Raw genomic sequence first — 11,006 nt, forward strand, 5'->3', positions numbered from 1 at the left:
GCGGGGCTGGATGCGTCAAGCGCTGCCCACGCCCAGTTTAGCGAAGGGGGGAAAAAGTCGTGATACATCACGTGACGCTGCCATGACGACGCGCGTTTGACACCCCTGAACTAACGGACAGGGACTTTTTTACTTCAAGATTTGAGGGAAAGTTGCGAAGGTAGCATTGAGTTGTCTGAAGGCAGAGTCACCTTAAGGTGCAAGGGGATTTTGGATGCCAAGTAAAAGCAATAAGAGAGTAGCTCTACATTTTGCCTGTATAATTATAATTATATATAATCTAATTATGCCTGTAATTATTATTAGACACCAAGACTCTAAAGAGCTTTCTCATCCTAAGGAAACCAAATGCTCCTGTGTTATATTGACCATATCTCACTGATCACTTAAGACCAGATGTGTGATTGAGTATTAATGTTACTGATACTCTTTAGCGCAGGGGTCTCCAACCTTGGCAACTTTAAGACTTGTGGACTTCAACTCCCAGAATTCCTCAGCCGGGAGTTGAAGTCCACAAGTCTTAAAGTTGCCAAGGTTGGAGACCCCTGCATGTCTAATATCCATGCAATTTTATTTATCTTTATTAACTTTATATGCCATCCATCTCACTGCCAAGCGGCTCTTTAGAGTTAGAGTTGCCTTTCTAATGTCAAAAAGAACAAGACGTTTCATTAGCCAAACTAGATAGCATCATTAGTACTCTCATTAATTTGCTTCCTTATTTCCCATGGGTTTTCCTCCAAATCCATTTTTATTTTTGCCCTTTTTATTTCATGCAAGGATTTTATTTATTTTTATATAATGCCCACCTTGGGTGGCACACACACAATTAATGGAACAAATATCAAATTATCAAAATCATTTAAGAACAAAATGTTGTTTATAGGTTTAATAATATTTATTAAAGTGCTCACCTTGTAACCTATTATTTAAAGTAGTTTTAGAATAGCCACTTTTACCTACTTTTTTTCTATTTAGGGTTGTTACTAAACAGCAAATAGTTTTTCTCAGTCATCAATGTTATGTTTTTCTTAAAATTATAAAGTTGCAATGGTTTTGTTTCAGTTTCATATTTTTCCTAGGCTACTCATAGGGTCAAACCTGTTCTTAGTATAACGCTCTGCATATGTTTGTGCTCCTAGGAAAGCCTTAACAATTTGGCTCCTTTCCTTATTGCTTATTGGTTCCCCCTAAAAGAGAAAATAACAACAGGGAAACGAAGTCAATCTCGTTTGGAGCGGAGGAGATATTCAAAGACAATATTTTTCCATATACTTTTGCCAGTAGATGGCGCTAAAAGCGTAAACGTCATCATTTAGTCTACATGAGAAAAAAAGCCACAGGGCTCCCAGCTCCAGCGTGGCTCGCCGTGATCGTATAGTGGTTAGTACTCTGCGTTGTGGCCGCAGCAACCTCGGTTCGAATCCGAGTCACGGCAGACGGAGGAGGAGCAAGTTTTTAAATCCTCAACTCTCTCTTATCTTGTTTAAGAGTTTCCTAATTTTAAAAAGTTATTAAAAAAAGAAAGTTACAAAAACTATTCCAGAGAATGTGGGTTATGAGCAGGGTGAGGCCACCCATATCCCCTTACTGCCTACTTAAAGGTATATCCGGGAGTTACAAAATAGCCACAGTTCAGCTCTCCAAATATTCAGTCAGATTATTTATTATTCATGTGGAAAATAATTGCTGATTTAAAAAGCAATTGTTTACCATGTTCATTAGGGTCTACTTCTAAGATGCCTATTAACTCCCAAGTGTTTTCTGAAGAGATCAATGGAGCCTATGGATTTTGAAACACATAAAATAAGCTCTCTTTTTTTTGAATTGCACCATTTTTTGCTTTTAAATCAGTGTTTCTCAACCTTGGAAGCTTGAAGATGGGTGGACTTCAACTCCCAGAATCCCCCAGCCAGCGGCTGGGGGATTCTGGGAGTTGAAGTCCACCCATCTTCAAGCTACCAAGGTTGAGAAGCACTGTTTTAAATGCTGGAGATAGTTTCATGGCCCAATCTCCTCACTGGCAACTGGTACCTAACACATTTGCAATATTAGAGGTGCCAGCTGCGGATGCTGAGCATTGTGGTCCAACCCAACTTCAAAGGTGAGAGCCTTTCTATGGAGAAGCAGATGTGCGTGCCATACAACATCTGTACAGTACTTGGTGTGCCTAGCATGCAAAGCTAGCATTTTATTAGGCAGGAAAAACAAAGGCAGGAAAAATAAAATGTCTTTTATTTAAAAAAAAAAAGACAGAAAAAAAAATAAAAAACTTCCCCTCTCAGGTTTTTTTTTTTTTTTTTTTTGCCGTGACTCGGATTCGAACCGAGGTTGCTGCGGCCACAACGCAGAGTACTAACCACTATACGATCACGGCAAGCTATTGGAGAAGCTGGTTGCACGTGTTTGATTTGCATCCCCCTCTAGCAGAGCTGTGAGACTACTGCCCTCTAGTGCCAATCGATATGATTGAAACTTCATCCCAGTTATCCACTTATTTTTTTTTCATTTTCTTTATAACTTTCATTACTTTTATCTTACTATAAGGATTTTTTTTTTTTGCTCCTGTGCTGACACATATTACATTTCACACGAATATAACTTTCTGTTATTATTTTTAATAAAGTACATTACATTATAATTCTATATAATTTTCACTTCCCCTTTCAGATGAAGATTGGGAATAGGAGGGCTTTAAAATATTAATTCCATAACATCAGATATCTGCAAATGGATTTTTTTTTTTAATCAGGGGCCACAGTGCAAATAAAAATAACTAAAGGAAGAACAGGGTCTCTCCTTTAGGCCTCAGAGACATTAAGATAAACTGATCAAGGAGAGATTCTAGATATAAGGAGAAATTTTCTGACAGTGAGAACAATGGAACAGCTTTCCTTCAGAAGTTGTGGGAGCTTCATCACTGGAAGTTTTGAAGGAGAGATTGGACAGCCATCTGTCAGAAATGGTGTAGGGTCTCCTGCTAGGGTGGGTGGGTGGGTCGGTGGGTGGTTAAACTAGAAGACCTACAAGGTCCCTTCCAACTCTGTTAATTTGTTAATCTTAAATTTCAACATTTCAGCTTTCAATTGGATTGATGACATTAGTAAATATTGGGGGCCAATTGGCAAAAGAAAGCTCAGGACCATATTGGTTGGAAACATGAGAAGAGGCCTTCATCCTGCAATGGATACACAATGGCTAAAATGATGATGATGATGATGATGATGATGATGATGATGATGATGATGATGATGATATGTATGTATCAGGGGTGAAATTCAGCAGGTTCTGACAGGTTCTGGAGAACCGGTAGTGGAAATTTTGAATAATTCGGACAACCAGCAAATACCACCTCTGGCTGGTCCCAGGGTGGGGTGGGAATGGAGATTTTGCAATATCCTTTCCCCAGGAGAGTGGGGAGGGAAGGGGGATTTTGCAGTATCCTTCCACTGGAGTGGGGTGCGAATGGAGACTTTGCAGTATCCTTCCCCTGCCACACCCACCAAGCCACACCCACAGAACCAGTAGTAAAAAAAAATGAATTTCACTACTGGTATGTATGTATGTAAGTATGTGTGTGTGTATGTATGTATGTATGTATGTATGTATGTATGTATGTATGTATGTATTTAAAACAACCTTAATGGTTAATCTTCCTTGATAATGCTTTGGAAACTCCTACTGCAACGGCAATGGCTTCCCACCCAGTGAGCAAATACAAATTCTGTGGGTCTCAGATTCAGCTGCAGATTTAATTTCTCGAACTGATGAATGGTCACTTATGGAGAGTTATCACTTAACATCATTTTATTATTCATGACAAGGAGACTGGGAAGCACTGGATGATGCTGATAAAAGATTTCAGAACCTGCCTTGACCATCTCCTTTTACACTCACTTCTAAAATTAGTGGGAGAAAGGAATGTTCTCCATTCATTGTGCTAGAGATGACCAAATCAACTGGATCAAATGGATTAGCTACTCCATCATATAACTACTCGGGAATTGCAGAAAAACTGAAACATTCATTTCTGAGGATATATTCATGGCTAGGAAAAAGGGAAAGAAATAAGTGGAAATAAAAACCACAAGCATGCTGCTAAGCCACAGTGTTTTTCAACAAAAAGAAAGGGAAAATGAAAATAATGTCATTGTTTTGATTTTAATCAAGAAAATACAGAGAAATAGACGAAGAGGAAAAGGGAGTGGTGAAGTTTAAAGGGATATCAAAACCCACGGTGGAGAAAATAAAGAATTATCAAAATGCCGAAAGACAAGATGCCAGATAGAAAATTTCAGGCTCTGAAAAGGAAAGCGATCCTGAAAGAAATAAAACATAAGCAGAGAGAGGGAAGGGCAAATAATGTAATTTCCTGCATTCTTCAGCAAATCAAGAACCGTCATCTGCCCATTTTCAGGTTATCGGTAAATATAATCTGTGAAAAAAGATGAGGTTTAGAGCAGGGGTGGGTTCTACTTACCTTTACTACTGGTTTGCATCGTGCCCGCGTGCTTGCTTCACTCATGTGCGCAAGTGCTCTTCTGCGCATGCGCAGATCACTTCTGATGACGTCCAGGTCAGTGGGCGGAACCTCCTGCCAGTTTTACTACCGCGAACCAGTCCGAACCGGGGACAACCCACCACTGGTTTAGAGACTTAATGTCATAATCAGTACAGAATACAGGACCTGGAATACAGTTAGTCTTCAAGTTACAGGCATTTCTTTAGTGACGATTCAAAGTTACTGTGGGAAGAAAAATCCAGTCCGGCTGGCAACTGGCATGTCTTTATGAGGGTTGCCGTGTCCTAGGGCAGGAGTGGGCAAATGTGGCTCTTTTACAACCTGTGAACTTCAACTCCCAGAATTCCTGAGACAGCTGTCTCAGGAATTCTGGGAGTTGAAGTCCACAGGTTGTAAAAGAGCCACATTTGCCCACCCCTGTCCTAATCACCTTTTGTGACCTTCTGACAAGCAAAGGCGGTAGGGAAACCAGATTCACTTAAGAATCGTGTTACTAACTTAACAACGGCAGTGATTCACTTAACAACTGTGACCAGAAAGGTTGTAAAATGGGCAAAATTCATTTAACAAGTGTCTTGCTTAGCAATGGAGATTTTGGCCTCAATTGTGGTTATGGTATTAGTTGAGGATTCTCTGTGTATCCTTATGTGCATATGCCCACTGTGAGCAGCAAAACGTTTCATGAATGCCACTGCTTACCTAAAATTCAGATTCCTGTATTCGGCTTTAGGGCGAATTTATAGTCGCATTATTTTTTTTTCTCAAATCACAGTCAAATCCATGCCTTTCATTTTTCAAATCCAGCTCAAAACTGACTGCTAACAAGCCAGCTTTGTTTGTTCTTTCCTTAGATGCAGATCTATAGTGGTGTGGTGTATCCTTTTGAATGTTCAGTATTTCTGAATAAATATGATGAAAACACGAACTAATTCTCCACACAAATCCTAAAAAATAAAGACAGCCCCACTTAAACAAAAAAAGGTGTCTGGAATATTCCATCTTTAGATCCATCAATGTATGGGCAAGCCTGAGCTCTCTGAGGAGACTGTTCATGGCACAAGACCAGAGGTGAAATCCAGCAGGTTTTGACAGGTTCTGGAGAACCGGTAGTGGAAATTTTGAGTAGTTCAGAGAACCGGCAAATACCACCTCTGGCTGGCCCCAGAGTGGGGTGGGAATGGATATTTTGCAATATCCTTCCCCAGGAGTGGGGAGGGAATGGGGATTTTGCAGTATCCTTCCCCTACCACACCCACCAAGCCACACCATGCCCACCGAGCCACGCCCACATATCTGGTAGTAAAAAAAATTGGATTTCACCACTGCACAAAATCCAAGCGGTACAGTGTCTCTTTGTAAAGCAATTAGGAAAGATCACTACCAAGATTAACATGGATATCATCATGTTTACAGGAAAGGGAAAAGCCTCTTTTCACAGGCACAAAAGTAGCTGGCCTAAACTTGTAAATTGGCATTATCCATTTTAGCAGTTCCTTTACACAACAATAAACTCACAACTTGGAAGCTCTCTGAGAGATTACTCAAAGTAGTCCTTTCCAAATCTCATTACAAGTACTTCTCCACTTACGAGCACAATTAAGTCCAAAATTTTCGTTAATAAGCAAGGCAGTTGTTACATGAGTTTTGCTCCATTTTATGACCTTTTTTTGCCACAGTTGTTAAGCAAATGTCCATGGAGATTCTCAGTCATTCAGGTCATGGTTGTCCCAAAGGTGCTTTTTCAAGAGGCAACTGGACTTTCTGGTTTTTCTTTGAAGACATTTCACTTCTCATCCAAGAAGCTTCTTCAGCTCTTTTAAGCAATTTGTGATCTACTGCCTTCTAATTTCTTTTGCATTTTGTAAATAACTGATTTGGTCAGATCTATAGTTTATTTTCTCCAACATTTATTTTTTTGCATCTTACAATTTATTTTGTCTTTTTTTTTAAAAAAAAGTTTGATTTTGTTGGCCTCTTGAGAGAGGGGAGGAAATTGGGGAGGAAAAGCTGGAAAAGCATGCATGATCTGATCAAAATATTATAGTATTGAAGAAACCGAGTACTACCAAATTTGGAATAGATGGTATAGCTGGCTTGAGAATAAGCATAAACCATAAGGTATAAATTGTAAAAAGTATAATATATAATGTAAAAACTATAAGAAATATATAATATCAATGATAATATGATTGTATGTGAGTCGATATTACTATAATTTAAATGATGGTATAACATAGGATAGTGATGTATAGAAATAAAATTTATGTAAATATGATCGTTACGAAGGAGATTGTTACCAATATGGAAAAGCTGTAATGAGTGTAAATTTGTGTTTTGTGTTTTAAATGTTGGAAAATTTAATAAATATATTTTTTAAAAAATATTATAGTATTGAAAATATTTCCACCTTTTTTTTTTTTTTTTTGCATTTTGCTATTTTAACTACCAGCAGGCAAATTCAGTGTGTGAGAACTATATCTCTTTCATACATCAGGCTTCTAGAATGCTGCCAGGTGGGCCACTCTCTGCCAGATAGAAGATAGCAAGAGGAACTAAGAAATCAATACTTCACAGTAGGATAAAGGACCAGCAGCATGTGAAGACTCAGAGAACTTTAGGAGGAAGTTTGATTCCAGTTTTCCAGCTATATGGGCGTAATCTTACGTTGGTTGTGAACTGTGAAGTATTCTGGTCCTAGATACCAAGGGGTATACATGAAGCTTCTATACCTGATTTTGGTTTTTTTGTCTCTTGATTTTTGGAGAGGTGGGGATGGGGGGTGGGCTGTCTTTTGATGCTCACCAGTGGTGGGTAAGCAGTGATGCTTTCTACCGGTTCTGTAGGTGTGGCTTGGTGGGCATGGCATGGCTTGGTGGGCGTGGCTTGGTGGGCGTGGCAAGGGGGGAAACTGTAAAATCTCCATTCCCACCCCACTCTGGGGGAAGGTTACTGCAAAATCCCCATTTCCTCCTGATCAGCTGGGACTTGGGAGGCAGAGAATAGATGGAGGTGGGGCCAGTCAGAATTTTTACTACCAGTTCTCCGAACTACTCAAAATTTCCGCTACCGGTTCTCCAGAAATGGTCAGAACCTGCTGAAACTCACCTCTGATGCTCACCAAGATGCTAAAAGTCCCTTTCTGCTGTTTAAATGCAACTGGGAGTAGAGATTTGAATGCCAATCCTTATTCTGCTCATTTTTTATACATCCATTTTCTTAAAAAATAAATAGCATGATTTCTTCATGACAGTGGAAGTTGTCAGTGGAAAAATAAATCAGCTCAAAACTGGATTAGAGATGGCACATCCCTCAACAACAGGCATGTAGGATTAAAGTAGACAACCATTCTACTCTGGCTGAAATCTTGTACTTTATACATAGATCTGATTCATATCACGGTTGGCCAAAATCACAGGCATCTGTTTCAAATTAAAAACAGTTAAGCCATCTTAAGTTAATCATACCTTGAAGAAACATTGTAGGGTAAGTGAATCAAACAAGCTTGGGTTTTGTTTGGCCTTATACATTTTTCTTTGGAAACTTAAAACTCACATTTGAACAATGTTGAAGGTTCTTTTTTCAATATATCTGAATAAAAATTGAAAGTGCATTTAATAAAATAGGAGAAGTTTGAACTCAGGTTATTAGATCTAGTTCGACAAGTTCAAGATAATATTAGGATGTTTTATTGCTAGGCCAGATGAAGAGGTTTGGATTTAGCATTTTTATGGTGGGGTCCTTCAGCGGTTAAAGACACTGAGCTTGTCAGCTGAAGAACTGACAGCCTGGGTTTGAGACCTGCACTCCAGACAATGGATGAATTCCCGTTACTTGCCCCAGCTCCTGCCCACCTAGCAGTTCAAAAGCATGCAACTGCAAGTAGATTAATAGGTCCCACTTTGGTGGGAAAGTAACAGCTTTCCGTGCACCTTTGACGTATAACCACCTTAGCCACATGACCATGGAAATTGTGTTTGGACATCTTTAACTCCCTTGGCCAAGAAACAGAGATGACCACCGTGCCCAATATCAAACATGATTGGCAGGAAAATCTTTACCTTTACACTTCAGATTACCAGTTTTGACATGGCTAGTTTTCTGATGACTATATTTGTACACTGTTAATGATCATGTGCATAAATGGCAGATTCAGAATATGTGTTTCAATCCCAATAAAAGAGTACTGGAAATCACAGACCCCTAAGTTTTCCTCTGTTGTTCTAAATGAGTGTGCACTGATTGTAGTAGGAACACAATTGTTTTCATATTAAAAGAGAAAATATCAAATAAATAACTGACATGTATTGAAATAAAAGCAAGCAGCATCACCACTGGTTCTGCACCAAATATCCGATGGCCACACTACATCTTTGGAGTTGCAGCACAACTCCAGTTTACATTGTTACTACTTTTCCTCCCTCTTTCTAAGTTCATATTCCCATGATCTTCGTCACAGTGACTATGACCCAAAGACCATTCAATTCTTGTCTACTTTAGACAAGAAGCAGCAATGACAAAATGTCTTAAAAGTTATTCTTATCTACAAGAAAACTAGTACCAGATGATAAATTAGATTAGCATTCTACTCAGGGGTGAAATGCTCCCGGTTTGGACTGGATCGCCCGATCTGGTAGCGCTGGCGGGGGGTGGTTCAGAGAACCAGTAGCAAAAATCCCTGTGCCCCCCCACACCCATGCCCAGCTGAGCTGCACGATCATCAGAGGCTTTTTTTTTTACTTTTAAAAGCATTTTTAAAAGTAGAAAAAATGCTTTTAAAAGTAAAAAAAAAAAAGCCTCTGATGATCGCGCGGCTCAGCTGGGATCTCAGAGGCTTTTCAAAGCATTTTTTTCTGCAACCTCTTTCCCGGAAGAGGTTGCAGAAAAAAATGCTTTAAAAGTCTCTCTGACGATCCCAGCTGAGTTGCCTGATCGTCAGAGAGACTTTTCAAAGCATTTTTTAAAATGATCAGGCAACTCAGCTGGGATCATCAGAGAGACTTTTAAAGCATTTTTTTTCCTGCAACCTCTTCAGCGGAAGAGGTGGTTAAAAAAATGCTTTGAAAAGCCTCTGACGATCCCAGCTGTGTTCCTGATCGGCAGAGGCTTTTCAAAGCATTTTTTTGCATTTGCAGAAAAAATGCTTTGAAAAGTTAAAATAAAAAAAAAGTTGGCCACACCCACCCAGTCACATTACCCACCCACCCACCAAGCCACGCCCACAGAACCGGTAGTAACAAATTTTACATTTCACCCCTGGTTCTACTCATTAACAAGTCTGAAGGCCACAGCAATTTATGGAATATTTATTAAATATGGCAACAGAAGAAGAATCATTAGATGTGATAGAGAATCACTAGAGAATCAACTATATCAGCAAATCTGGAGAATTGACATAGTGGCCAACTGGAAAAACTTTATTTATATATCAGTACCCAAGAAAGAAGAACTCATAGATAGTGTAAACTATCCCCCAATATTCTTAATTTCATTTGCTGGTAAAATAAATAATGTTTAGGATCATCCCACAGAAATTAGAGCCCTACAAGAAAGGGAACTAACAATGCTCAAGCTGGTTTTAGAAAAAAAGACATTATTGTTTATACACTCTGGAGTACACTCACACAGCCAAGGAATGCCAAAAAGAGGTCAACATATGAATCTTTGGCTATAAAAAGGTCTTAAATTGTAGTGACCACATCAAGCTGTAGAATATTCATAAATTGATGGTGATCCCAGAACATCTCATTATCCTCATGCAAAATCTAAACAGGGAACTGGAAGCTGGAGACCTCATTAAAATGGAATACGAGAATAATCTTGGAAGATGGGGGCAAGAGATGCTAAGGAACAACCAGATAGAAAGGGGAGAAGCCCACACCTGAGTAATGGCAGAAATCTAGCAAGGATCCATCCCCCTATCAGATGGTTAAAAAGAGACAGTGAGATATTTGTATTTTCAGACTTGCAAGACTCTGTTTATGTAGCCTCACAATAGAGTAGAGTTAGTTCATCTTGTTGTGTTTCCTGTCTGGTCTATTTTGGAGACTGACACACACAGAACATGGGCAAAACAGTCTGGCTCCAAGTTGACAAAGGACTAAAGCAATACTCTATACTCTCTTCATATTGATTCAATCTGCATGCTTAATATATAATGAAGGAAGCTAGATTGGAAAAAGATGAGCATGGTTTTAAATTGGCGGAAGAAACATCAATAATGTGCATTAAGCCAGTAATGCTAATCTGATATCTGAAAATGCAAATAATCCAGGCATGAAAGTCAAGGAGCATAGTGCAAAGAAATGCAAATAAGATTAAATATAAAGAAAATCAACTTAAGGACAAAAGATGTAGGAACCAGATTCGGAAATCGCAATGAAGATATTGAACAGATAGGTAGCTTCTGCCTTTTAGGATCGATTATCAATTCTAAAGAAACCAGCAGTCAAGAAGTACATTATTGACTAACACTTGGTAGGATGGC

At 39.1% G+C, this 11,006-nt stretch overlaps 2 non-coding genes across 2 annotated transcripts; one reads left to right on the forward strand and one right to left on the reverse strand.

Moving 5' to 3' along the window:
• Window positions 1–1,366: 1,366 nt before the first annotated feature.
• On the forward strand, window positions 1,367–1,438 carry TRNAH-GUG (transfer RNA histidin (anticodon GUG)). Its single transcript has one exon. It is a non-coding gene; the product is annotated as a tRNA-His (tRNA).
• Window positions 1,439–2,305: 867 nt separating this feature from the next.
• Window positions 2,306–2,377, reverse strand: TRNAH-GUG (transfer RNA histidin (anticodon GUG)). Its single transcript has one exon. It is a non-coding gene; the product is annotated as a tRNA-His (tRNA).
• Window positions 2,378–11,006: the final 8,629 nt, after the last annotated feature.

Source organism: Pituophis catenifer, unplaced genomic scaffold (assembly GCF_029215685.1).
Source record: "Pituophis catenifer annectens isolate HBS135680 unplaced genomic scaffold, rPitCat1.0.hap2 SCAF_2, whole genome shotgun sequence".
NCBI classification, from domain to species: domain Eukaryota; kingdom Metazoa; phylum Chordata; class Lepidosauria; order Squamata; family Colubridae; genus Pituophis; species Pituophis catenifer.